Genomic DNA, 12,818 nt, shown 5'->3' on the forward strand with positions numbered 1-12,818 from the left:
ATTCTTTAAAATAAACAATGCACATTAATTAACATGATGAGCACTCAAGTCCATGATGTAAGTGTGCCAGATTTAGCCATACAGGCTAATTTTCATCTGTAGTACCTGGCAGGTTAATGTACATAAAAAATCATGTAAAAACACATTCCAGCAAACATAGCCATAACCAGAGCATATTAACACAAAATTACTTTAAATAAGGAGACAGAAACATGCCACTACACCAAATTATGAAGGCATGTTTGATTATCCAATAACCACTGTTTGTTTTATCAATGTAGAAAAAGATGTAATATTTCTTAATTATGTAGGTATAGTATTCCAGGTATGTGGAGCTCTGTAGGAAAAGGCTCACTGCCCGAAAGCACTTCTACTGTGTGTTATTGTACAATCCCCTCTAGTAGTGGTTCTAGTAGATGAGTTAGGATTTTGTCTAATAAAGTCATTAAGTGGAGGTGAGGCCATGCCGTACAAAAGTTTATACACAAGTAAAATATCTGCAAATATAATTATATTTTCCTAGTTTAAAAAGTCTTTCTGTTGATTGCAATGTAGTCCCACCTTGTCTGCGTCAAGCTGGTAAGGCAGTAATTCATATGTGAAAAGATCATTGCATTGTATAATTTTGAGGCCTCAGTGGTTAAATTATTTCTAATATGTACCAAATTTACCAGATTCAATTTAATTTAATTCACAAGTTTCTTAAACTTGTTTTTTAAATGGAAATTGTCAATTTATTAATATGCCTAAACATTTATACTCATGGACTACTGATACTATAACATCTGGATCTGGATCTCTACAGTATTTGCAGACTTTGATAAAAACATACATGCAGTTTTACTAACATTAAGATGTAAACGTGAATTTAATAACCGACTTGCTTTTTGCTTTTAGCATGCATATATATTACCATATCATCAGCATACATGTGACAATTACCAGTAGATGCACAAACGTAAGTAGGTAATTAATAAACAAACTGAATAACAAAGGACCCAATATTGAACCTTGAGGTACGCCAACAGAATTAGTAACTATTTGTGAAGTCTTATGGCCTACCCAGACACACTGTTTAGTATCAGCAAGGTATGATCTTATCCATTTAATTACCTCTCGTGAGAAATTATAATTTGATAACTTATCAAAACCTTGCTTTAAATCTAGATAGACAGCTCCCACCACACCTCCTTGGTCCAATTTAGATTTTATATTTTCTAAAAGAAAACAATTAGCAGTTTCTGTACAATGATTTTCAGTTTTGTAGAATGACTTTCGAAACCCAAATTGCATCGGATGTAATGAGAATGGAGTACTATTCAAATGTGATATAGTATCTGTTCAAAAATAAATTTTTCTGCAGGATACTAATTGGTCTATAATTGATACTAGCCATGCGATCACCTGATTTAAACACTTGTGTATTATTGCAGTTTTCCAAGCTCTTTCCAAACACATCATTTATAGACCAATTAACAATTTTGGAAATAGGAGGAAAGAGTGCCTCTATATAGGTTTTAAAAAATATTGTATCCATCCCATATACATAAGTTGCCCTTGAACTATTAATAGAGGAAATAATCATGTACTTTAGAATTAGTCAGTTCTCTAAAATTCTAAATAGGAGCATTAAAAGATAGTCTTGCTGCATGGACAAAAGGCACCATAAAATTATCATAAAAGTATTTTGTTTGACTTTTTTCTAAGTCTTCAGAAGCTTTAATAGCTTTGTGTGAGGAAAAGACCACATGTAAGTTAAGATTCACTAAAACATTTAGTGTATGGAAAAGAGCATCTTGGACATTCTGCTATACAGTAAATACTCATTTTTGTTTAACTGAAAACTACCATACAGATTCAGGGAATATTTACAGATTTTATTTTTATTTTTGAACTATTCTTTTAGACATTTGTATCACTCATGTAAACCACTCACTGATGCACATTTAAATCAATGCTACAACAATACGTTTTGCATCTTGCTATTTGGGCGCCATTGATTTTCTTTTTCTTTTTCCACGGCTCCTTTTTAGCTAATGCTTTTGAGAGTTGGATTGAAAGCGTGTGTATAGGTCCATGTGGTCCGGTGACATGTAGCATTAGGGAAATGATGTGTCCATCTGCTGGGAGAGAGATGAGTTAATCTGCCTGGACGCCACATGGGTTTGGTGCTTCGGTCTCTGTCAAGCTGTCAAAATCGTCCATTGTCATATGCGAATAACCTGTGTTTTTTACTCTTACGCAATTTCACAAGACACAAGCAGGAAATTTGAACATATGAACGCACACAAAAAGATTATTGGCTATAATGGCAAGATATTTGCGTCCCTAATCAGTGAAAAAATGTTTTGAGGCAGCTCCAGATGCTGATGTATCTAGCTCTGAGGCAGCCAGCCTTAAAACCTCGGTCTCGTTCATCATTGTGGCATTCCCATTGTTGAGATGTTAGCCTGATATAGTGAATGTTCCCCCTCCTCATCAGCTTCTCTCAGAAATACAAATTCAGCAGAATGCTGCTTTTTTTCTTTTTTCAATGAATAAATTGAGTGCATCACCATGTTGAAGGACGGTGTTTAGGTTGAAGAGTCAATGAGAGCGCGCGCCTTTCCGTGAGAGGAAAATGGAAAATATTATAAAGATCTCTGCCGTGCAACAGCACACTCCTTACGAATTGTGCTGAATAGAGGACTTTGCCACCTGCGTAAGATGGCATGTACAGCATAAGATGCTTTTTTTAATCAATCAGCATGCATATGAACAACCCACCGCACTGCTGTGTACGATAGGCTAATATACAATTCATGGAATAAATCTAATCATTCACACCTGAACAATGGATACTAAATCAACGAACAAAGATGAATGGACTACTTGCACAACTACTTCCGCGTTCTAGTTAATACATATCGGAAGTTTCCGGTTAGAGCGTCCAGCGTACCTACATACACGAGAATGTAGATTATCACTATGTTTTATGGCTGCCAATTGATTAACAATGAATAATGATCTCTTTATTAATTATCTTGAGCCTGCTGAAATGTTCCTATAAATATATTTTCTTTCCAACTGTGTATTCTGAATAATAAATAGCTAAATATATTTATCCACTAAGCTGCAGCAGTCCTATGCTCGTCCTCTCATTAACAGTTTTTTCCCATTTCTGACATTTTATACCTGTTGGGTTTACATTTTTAAATGAAATTGACTATTAAAAGGATTGCTTGTGTGTGCTGGTGTTTATTCCAGTCTTTTAAAATAGTTGAATGAATGAATGCTCGCGAGGTGCCTGTAACGATGTTAAATAGGCTAGGCTATTTATTCAATAACGCACACAGAGGAGAATGGCAGTCAACTACTTTGAATATTATAGCTTTTTGCGCATAAACATGTAAATAGTGAAAAGATTGACAATGAAAAATGACACAGAATGATTAAAATATTTAATACAAATAAATAAATGTTCGTGGTTCGTACTGAACTTGCACTACTGTTCAAGAGTTTGGGATCAGAAAAGATTTAAAAAGGATGCATTTAATTGATCAAAAGTGACAGTAAAGACATTTATAATGTTAAAAAAAATCTATTTAAAATAAATGCTGAACTTTGTTTATGAAAGAATCCTGAAAAAATGTATCATGGCTTCCTCAAAAATATTAAGCAAAAACTGATTTTACATAATAATATGAAATGATTGAACACAAAATCAGCATATTAGAATGATTTCTGAAGGATCATGTGACACTGAAGTAATGATGCTGAAAATTCAACTTTGCCATGAATTAATCACATGTTAAAATACAGTATATTAAAATAGATTTTAAATTAACTAAATTAACTTTTTTTTGATCAAATAATTGCAGTCTTGTTGAACATATCATTTTCAAAACTATAAGTAACTTTGCAACTACATGTCAACAAACTCTCATTAGAGTATTAGTAGACTGTTAGGTTAGGGTTATTAGAATAAGTTGACGTGTTGTTGCAAAGTTACTTTTAGAAGTAGAATGTATGTTTGTGGACCATCAAAATAAAGTGTTAGCAGATATTAAGCAGACAGTCTACTAATACTCTAATGAGAGTTAGATGACATGTAGCTGCAAAGTTACTTATAGTTAGTAGAATGACTAAAGTGATTGCCAAAAATCTTACTGTCCCCAGACGTTTGAACCGTAGTGTGTAAATCAGTTTAATGACATTTCTAACTATTAGAATCTACATCAATTCATTTACATTGTTCAACCAAAAAAGAAAAAAAGAAAAGAAAATTCTGATGATATTATTAATAGGTTATTATAATGTAATGCATTATAAGATATTGAAAGAATGTGTTTTCCCCGCATACTGATATATGAACCACAACATAAAGATGAATATCTGCTCTTTAAATGTTTACAGTAAGTTCTCCAGCTAATATCCACATCTGGCAGTGGCAGGAAAGAACATGACTTCATGTCACTTTGTGAATGATAAATAATGCCTGGAAAGTGTTGTGCTGATGTTCATTCAGTCACAGCTCAGGTGAAAGATTGGTGAAACTGAGGCCAAACTGGCAGTGTACATTTGGTCACAAGATAAATTTTTAGTCAGCAGCTATGGATTTGCTGACTCACATAATGAGTCATACTGTATGTATTCTGTTAAAAATGGATCACCTCCTTCCGCTCCTTCCGAGACATGTAGCACACTTAATAATTAACCTGTTACAAATAGCCTTGCAGTTCTTGTGTATGACTTTAACTACCTTAGAGTAGGTGAAATAATAATGGCATAATGATGCCTTTGAATCAGCTCTATTTAGAGTATTTTGCGATGTGGAAAACACATGAACTTCAACTCCAGAGCTGATCTGAGAGTCACTTCACCAGCATTTTACCATTTCATCTAATAAAACTATCATCATATACACAGAAACTCGCAGGTATTCACTACAACCCACCAAATTATGACAGAAATATATTACCATTGTATAGTAGAATGTACTTTTCAATGTAATAATGATAATAATACTTATTAAAATATTATTTTACACTTTTTCATCCATCTTATAAACAGTAAAACTGTTGTGCAGCACTTTCAACAATTTTATGAATTCAGTTAATTTGACATGCTTTTTGATTTATTAAAATTTAATTAAAGCTTTAAAATAGAAAACACAAAAAAAAGAGAATTTGGAATTCTTAAAATTTGTATGCAAATATATATATATATATATATATATATATATATATATATTATTTTTTTTTGTTTTATTATTTTTTTTTGGTGTGTTTGTAAAAATGAAAAAAAAATATTTTACATGGATGTAAAGGTACTTTTATTTTCGAGTTCATTTTTATTGTGCTGTGTCACATACTATATACACTATACATCAAGCATCCTCAAATACCGGACCCCGGCTTGGTTCCAACCGGACCACGGGACATAATAACAACAGCAGCACCATTTAACCTTTTCTACAGTTTAAAAGTGAGCAGTGCGTCAAAATGATAGAGCGGTTTACACCACAAGTGCTCAGGGTAATTTATGTTAATGATCTTTCAGCACTATATCCTATAATATTTTTATCTAGAGCCAAATGTGCTTCATTCAAGCCATTTCCATTCCGTACGCATTGCTTCTCTCTCCCGCTAAAGACACTAAAGCGGCACATTAAATGGATAGTTTTTGGGATAGTTTCCCAAGATAGTTTCCCAGAATTTTTGCTCTGGCCAATGAACGAACAGTGTATGATTATGATTCAGGCAGCATTATAGGTCAGAAGTCAGATTGGTTTGGAACAATCAGAATAATATCCAGTTCCATCTGGTTGAAGATCGGAGTCACGCCGGTATGGAGACGGGTTTGTTGAGGATCAGTGCTGATGGCTGTCGTGTCGATGAGAGTATAGTTGACACAATCTCTGCTGACACTTCAGGGATGCGTTGTGGTCGTGTCTAGGTGCAGGACCTCCATCTGGTCTGGATATGGCCCGGATCAGGCTGACTACATCATGCGTTGTGGTCGTGTCTAGGTGCAGGTCCTCCATCTGGTCTGGATACGGCCCGGATCCGGCTGACTACATCATGCGTTGTGGTCGTGTCTAGGTGCAGGTCCTCCCATCTAGTCTGGATACGGCCCAGATCCGGCTGACTACATCATGCGTTGTGGTTGTGTCTAGGTGCAGGTCCTCCATCTGGTCTGGATACGGCCCGGATCAGGCTGACTACATCATGCGTTGTGGTCGTGTCTAGGTGCAGGTCCTCCATCTGGTCTGGATACGGCCCGGATCAGGCTGACTACATCATGCGTTGTGGTCGTGTCTAGGTGCAGGTCCTCCATCTGGTCTGGATACGGCCCGGATCCGGCTGACTACATCATGCGTTGTGGTCGTGTCTAGGTGCAGGTCCTCCATCTGGTCTGGATACGGCCCGGATCAGGCTGACTACATCATGCGTTGTGGTCGTGTCTAGGTGCAGGTCCTCCATCTGGTCTGGATACGGCTCAGATCCGTCTGACTACAGTAAACCTCGGAATAAGCAGAAAGACTAACATTAGCGTAGATGCCATTCTACTTATGATGTAACAGGTACATCGGGTGTTATAGGAAGTGTTCCCGGTTCCGGCTGACCTAATTTATGCAGCCTGATAATCATTTAACTGATTTGAATAATAGGAATGTATAATTTTCTATGTGTATGCCAGGTTAAAGAGATGTGATTTTTAGTCTAGATTTAAACTGACAGAGTGTGTCTGCTTCCCGGACAATGCTATGAAGACTGTTCCAGAGTTTAGTGCTAAATAGGAAAAGGATCTACCGCCAGCAATCGATTTTTATATTCTAGGTTATTATCAACTGGCAGAGTTTTGAGATCGCAATGAAGACATGTGAAGACATGATTTTTCTACTATACAAACTTTACATTATATATCTTAACCTGGAACACACACACACTCTTACACACACTTCAGTTCCACACTTTCCTCAGGACACCTGCACTAAGCACATGGTTGTCTGGGTTGGAGCTGAGTGAGTCCAGTCCATATACAGACTCAAAAATGCCCATATTCGCATTCCTCACCGTCTCGCTAATCTGAAATCAATAGACAACAAACCCAATCTGTGTGCCTCCCTGCCAGACAGCACGTTCCCAGCACCTCCAACCTAGCAGTGATGATATAAAGAGGCTTTTCTGGAAGATTCAGACAAGGGTAGAATGGAGAGAGCTTTTCTTATTATATAAACATGCTCACACGCTGCGCTCAGGTCTTGGGGACGCTCTGGAGTGGTTTGATAAGCCTGATCAGTCCCATGTGTGTCCCTTTGACCAGCTGCACCTACAGCTTTTCAACTGATTGGGCCTCTTCTGATCCCTGTCAAAGATTGTGCTACAGTATGTATATATATGTGTGTGTGTGTTGAATCTTTCCTTCAGCAAAATATGAGTAGGTGTTATTTTGCAGAGAAGTATTGTTCTGTTGCTCTAATGGACAACAGCTACAGCTGTTCTTGTTAACTAGTATTACTTATTCCTTTTCTGATCATGGACCTGTTATTTGTCAACTACCCAATTATAGATTTTTGAAAATGGAGGCTTTTGCTTAAAACCTTTTCCTCTGCCTTCATTAGTTTGGCTCATTTACTTTGGCCTTTAGGTTTGTAATCACCTTGCGGAGAGTGGTTGTCTGGTGATGGCTGGTTACATGTGAGCAGCAGATTGGGCTTGATGTAAATTAACTTTCAGAGCAGGAAAATGGGAGTTTACTAATGTTGGAAAAATGTTTTCCCCAGTCAAATTGATTTATTTCATTCATTCATTCATATGCACCCAGTAGCAGCTCCTGACAGTGAATGTGTCTTGGGCGGATTCTTGGGCTAGTTTATAATAAACATTTTGTAAGCTTTATTTTCTAATCGCTGAACACATGCACAATGTTATTCTGCCTGACAACCTGTTATTTTGCCTTCTCTCATGTTGATTGACAGGTTTTTAGTACACATGACACATGCATAGAACGCTATTTAAAATTACCTTAATGTAGTATTTATTGCCAAAACAGAACTACATTCACATGGACACATTTAAACTAAAGGGTTTATACTTTCATTAATTTGATACGCTACTCCACTTAGGAAGAACAGACATGCCAACTAGTTATTGACCTGATGCAGACTAATATACACACAGATGAAGCAAATTGATATTCGTCTTGGACTGGAGCGAGGTTTGCGTAAGGTAATGTGAAAACAAGCAAGGCAGCCTGAAATCTGTCCCAATAGACCTTATTCAGAGCAGCGCCATGACAGGATAGACTTATCATGTTTTCAATGGCATCTGCTGGAAAAGCCTGTATAAAACTCCTAGATCACTTATAATTTTCTACTGCTGTTCCATGTTGTCTGAAGTTTTTTGTCTACTGACATTTCTTAGAAAGAAATTTTAGCAGTTTTTTTGTCAGCAGGTCAATCCAAAAACACATTAAATAACAGTAACTCTCTGAAAAGATGTATGTCTGTCCCTCATAGCCTCGCTTTCATTCCTGTTAAAGTTGCCATGAAGTCAAAATTGAGACGAGGCAAGTTAATACACAGAAAAAAATTTCATGGTAATCTTTAATCAAAATCTGAAAAGTCACTCCCGCTCTGGAATGGCGTTCCTTCTCTGGTTACGTCAGTTTGACGGCTTGGGTTGAAAACGCTTAACCACTCTCAATCGCCAGTCTGCTATGAGCGAGGGATGGAGAGGAGGTGCGCTAAAGTAAAATCCCGCCCTCTATTCAATGTTCTGTTTGATTTGGAAATACATCACAATACTGAAGTAAAGTTGGTTTCACCTTCTGGTTCACATGGACTTTGAAAATCAAAGATGGTGCTGCTGTGAATAAGGTCTATGGCTTTCAATTTTTCACCACAGATTTACATTGGAAAAAGTAGAGCTGGGGAACCGGGTGAACCAGGTGTGGATGTTTTGGATTACGGACGAGCTGTTAAGATCGGTTACATCTTAACATACAGTGGATTATACCATTTACATTGGTTTGCTTTAGTGATGCACCGAAATGAAAATTCTGGGCCGAAACCGAAACCGAAAATTTAGGATGCTCTTGGCCGAAAACCGAAACTGAAGCCGAAAATGGCTTCTTTTAAAAACGTATATATACTGCTTGAATTTAATGGATCTGAAATGAAAAATCACAATATAATAATCAAATTTTATTAACAGTTACATAACAAAACATAAAATATTTTTAACAATAAATATAAATAATAATACCAAATAATATTATTCTTCAAGTTTTATGTTCCATCAAATAAAATAGTTTTTTAAAAGTTGTGCAAAAAAAATCCACAATTTTGGAGATTTTTGCAGAACAAATGTTACATATTGCAACTTTGGTGTCCTCTCGTATAGGGCTGTCACTTTTGTGAAAAATAAATCCAGTTCGATTTTTGAAACATAGGCTAAGTGTTCATTGAATCGTTAGTAAATTGCCTATATTTGGCGTTGATCCGTTTTCAACGCCAAATATAGGCAAATCCACGGACAACTAAACAGGCATTAGGACGACCGTAAAGAGGGCGCACAAGTCAGCAATGTGGACTGCTGCCATAACATCAATGAAAAGCATTACTGAAGGCTACATATTATGCACTATATTATGCAGAAATAGGCTATTTGTGTGTGTGTGTGTGTGTGTGTGTGTGTGTGTGTGTGTGTCAGAACCTGCAGTTGCTGTGTGACGCGCGTTCGCTGCGAGCGTATACTGTAGTGACGAGCTGGACGCGCTCCGAGAGAAGGCCGTTAAAATCGATTCCCTATTTTCATTTTCGAAACTTGTGTTGGTTGGTCCGATCGATTGTGCAATAAGTGACAGCCCTTTGACATGCTTAATCTTTGATAGGCAGACGCGTGATAACAGCTCGACCGTGAGTGAAACCTAAGCGATTGCGCACGGATGGGAGGGGCGGGTGACATTCATTTTCGGTTAAACGTTTTCGGCTGTTTTTTTTTATTTCGGCCCGAAACCGATAATGCCATTTCGGCCGAAAATTTTCGGCGGCCGAAATTTCGGTGCACCCCTAGTTTGCTTTAGAGCCACTAACATCTCATTATTCACATTATGTTCGTTTTTGAAGGATCAAAGTCATTTAAAAGAAGCAATCGGCAACCATTACTACTGGTCAGAGGTTTCCATAAATATCTAGTTTACATGTGAGGTTGTCTACACTCACCTAAAGGATTATTAGGAACACCATACTAATACTGTGTTTGACCCCCTTTCGCCTTCAGAACTGCCTTAATTCTACGTGGTATTGATTCAACAAGGTGCTGAAAGCATTCTTTAGAAATGTTGGCCCATATTGATAGGATAGCATCTTGCAGTTGATGGAGATTTGTGGGATGCACATCCAGGGCACGAAGCTCCCGTTCCACCACATCCCAAAGATGCTCTATTGGGTTGAGATCTGGTGACTGTGGGGGCCATTTTAGTACAGTGCACTCATTGTCATGTTCAAGAAACCAATTTGAAATGATTCGAGCTTTGTGACATGGTGCATTATCCTGCTGGAAGTAGCCATCAGAGGATGGGTACATGGTGGTCATAAAGGGATGGACATGGTCAGAAACAATGCTCAGGTAGGCCGTGGCATTTAAACGATGCCCAATTGGCACTAAGGGGCCTAAAGTGTGCCAAGAAAACATCCCCCACACCATTACACCACCACCACCAGCCTGCACAGTGGTAACAAGGCATGATGGATCCATGTTCTCATTCTGTTTACGCCAAATTCTGACTCTACCATCTGAATGTCTCAACAGAAATCGAGACTCATCAGACCAGGCAACATTTTTCCAGTCTTCAACTGTCCAATTTTGGTGAGCTTGTGCAAATTGTAGCCTCTTTTTCCTATTTGTAGTGGAGATGAGTGGTACCCGGTGGGGTCTTCTGCTGTTGTAGCCCATCCGCCTCAAGGTTGTGCGTGTTGTGGCTTCACAAATGCTTTGCTGCATACCTCGGTTGTAACGAGTGGTTATTTCAGTCAAAGTTGCTCTTCTATCAGCTTGAATCAGTCGGCCCATTCTCCTCTGACCTCTAGCATCAACAAGGCATTTTCGCCCACAGGACTGCCGCATACTGGATGTTTTTCCCTTTTCACACCATTCTTTGTAAACCCTAGAAATGGTTGTGCGTGAAAATTCCAGTAACTGAGCAGATTGTGAAATACTCAGACCGGCCCGTCTGGCACCAACAACCATGCCACGCTCAAAACTGCTTAAATCATCTTTCTTTCCCATTCTGACATTCAGTTTTGGAGTTCAGGAGATTGTCTTGACCAGGACCACACCCCTAAATGCATTGAAGCAACTGCCATGTGATTGGTTGATTAGATAATTGCATTAATGAGAAATTGAACAGGTGTTCCTAATAATCCTTTAGGTGAGTGTATATGTTGTAACTAAGTTAAACTGTGCAATGCACACATTGTTATTTGTTTGTGGTGTATCGGTTGCAACTCAAGTGTCCATTTTTGCCACAACTACACTAAGCTGATGCAACATACCCATGAAGCAAGTGGCACTGAGATGTCATGCTGGAAGTGCAGCAGTGGCACTGCTTTCCTCTTTCACAGCTACATCTTTCTGTCCATGGAAGCTTGTTTCTGCTACAGAATAAAAAATAAAAAAGGCAATTGCGTCAGGAAGAAGCAGTCAAGCAACAGGAGGTGACAGTAACTGTAAGTGTTTTTGTATCTTTTTCTAATTTGATTAGGGCAGTTGTAGTTAAAGATTGTTTGTTTACTGTGCTCACGTTCTATAGTCGCGTTGAAGTCTCGTTTGTTCAACAAAAATAATTACGTATACTGCATTAGATTAAACTGGGACTGGTCACAGCACTTGCATATTGTTGTCATATTGTTAGTTTAAGTGCTTCTATTGCTCTCCTCATTTGTAAGTCGCTTTGGATAAAAGCATCTGCTAAATGATTAAATGGAAATGTCTTTTTTATACAATTCTGACTTTTTTTCTTGCAATTGCGAGTTTATCTCGTTTTCACAGACAAGGCTTAAGCTAGTCCCGGACTAAAATGCATGTTTGAGCTGTTTTAACTGAAAGCAACTTGCACTGACATATCTTAAAAAAAATTCTAAGGCACATTAATCTACTTAAATGCCTATCTATCTCTCTAAATCTACTTAAATGCCCTAATTGAACTAAGGCCTAATCTCACAATTCTGAAGTTTATATCTTACAATTTTTTTCTCGCAGTTCCAAATTTCTCTCACAATTAAACAGAAAAAAAAAGCTCAGAATTGTGAGTTATAAAGTTGGAATTGCGCAAAATAAAGTCAGAATTGTGAGATATAAAACTTTCGCAAGATTGACGAATTGCGGAAAAAAAGTCGCAACATATATTTCTTGTTTCTTGCAATTGCAAGTTTATATCTCGCAATTCTAACCATTTCTCACAATTGTAAGATACAAACTTGCAATTGCTAGTTACAAAGTATGAATTGCGGATATAAACTCAAAATTCGGAGAAAAAAAAGTCCGAAATATGAGTCGCAATTACCGCAATTACGTTTTATTCCATGGCGGAAACAAGCTGACAGAACAATAAAACTATAATGTGAAGGATTACAAAATGTTCAAAGTATTAAAATAATTACATTTACACAATGAATACAACAGGTTAAAGCAAGTACAACTCTAGACAGACTGGTGTGTTCTTCTTTTTATTTAAAGGGATACTCCACTTTTTTTGGAAATAGGCTCATTTTACGTTAAACAGTTGAGTCTTACCGTTTTCGACGTAAGAGTATAGTTCCTAGCCATATC

General features: G+C 37.5%; 1 protein-coding gene across 2 annotated transcripts in view; it reads left to right on the forward strand.

Annotated features, from left to right (window-relative positions):
- dok6 (docking protein 6) overlaps window positions 1-12,818 on the forward strand; it is an 83,882-nt gene that overhangs the window by 62,613 nt on the left and 8,451 nt on the right. The gene's annotated exons all lie outside the window — the stretch shown is intronic.

Source organism: Abramis brama, assembly GCF_963993115.1.
Source record: "Abramis brama genome assembly, chromosome: 24".
In the NCBI taxonomy this organism is placed as follows: Eukaryota; Metazoa; Chordata; class Actinopteri; order Cypriniformes; family Leuciscidae; genus Abramis; species Abramis brama.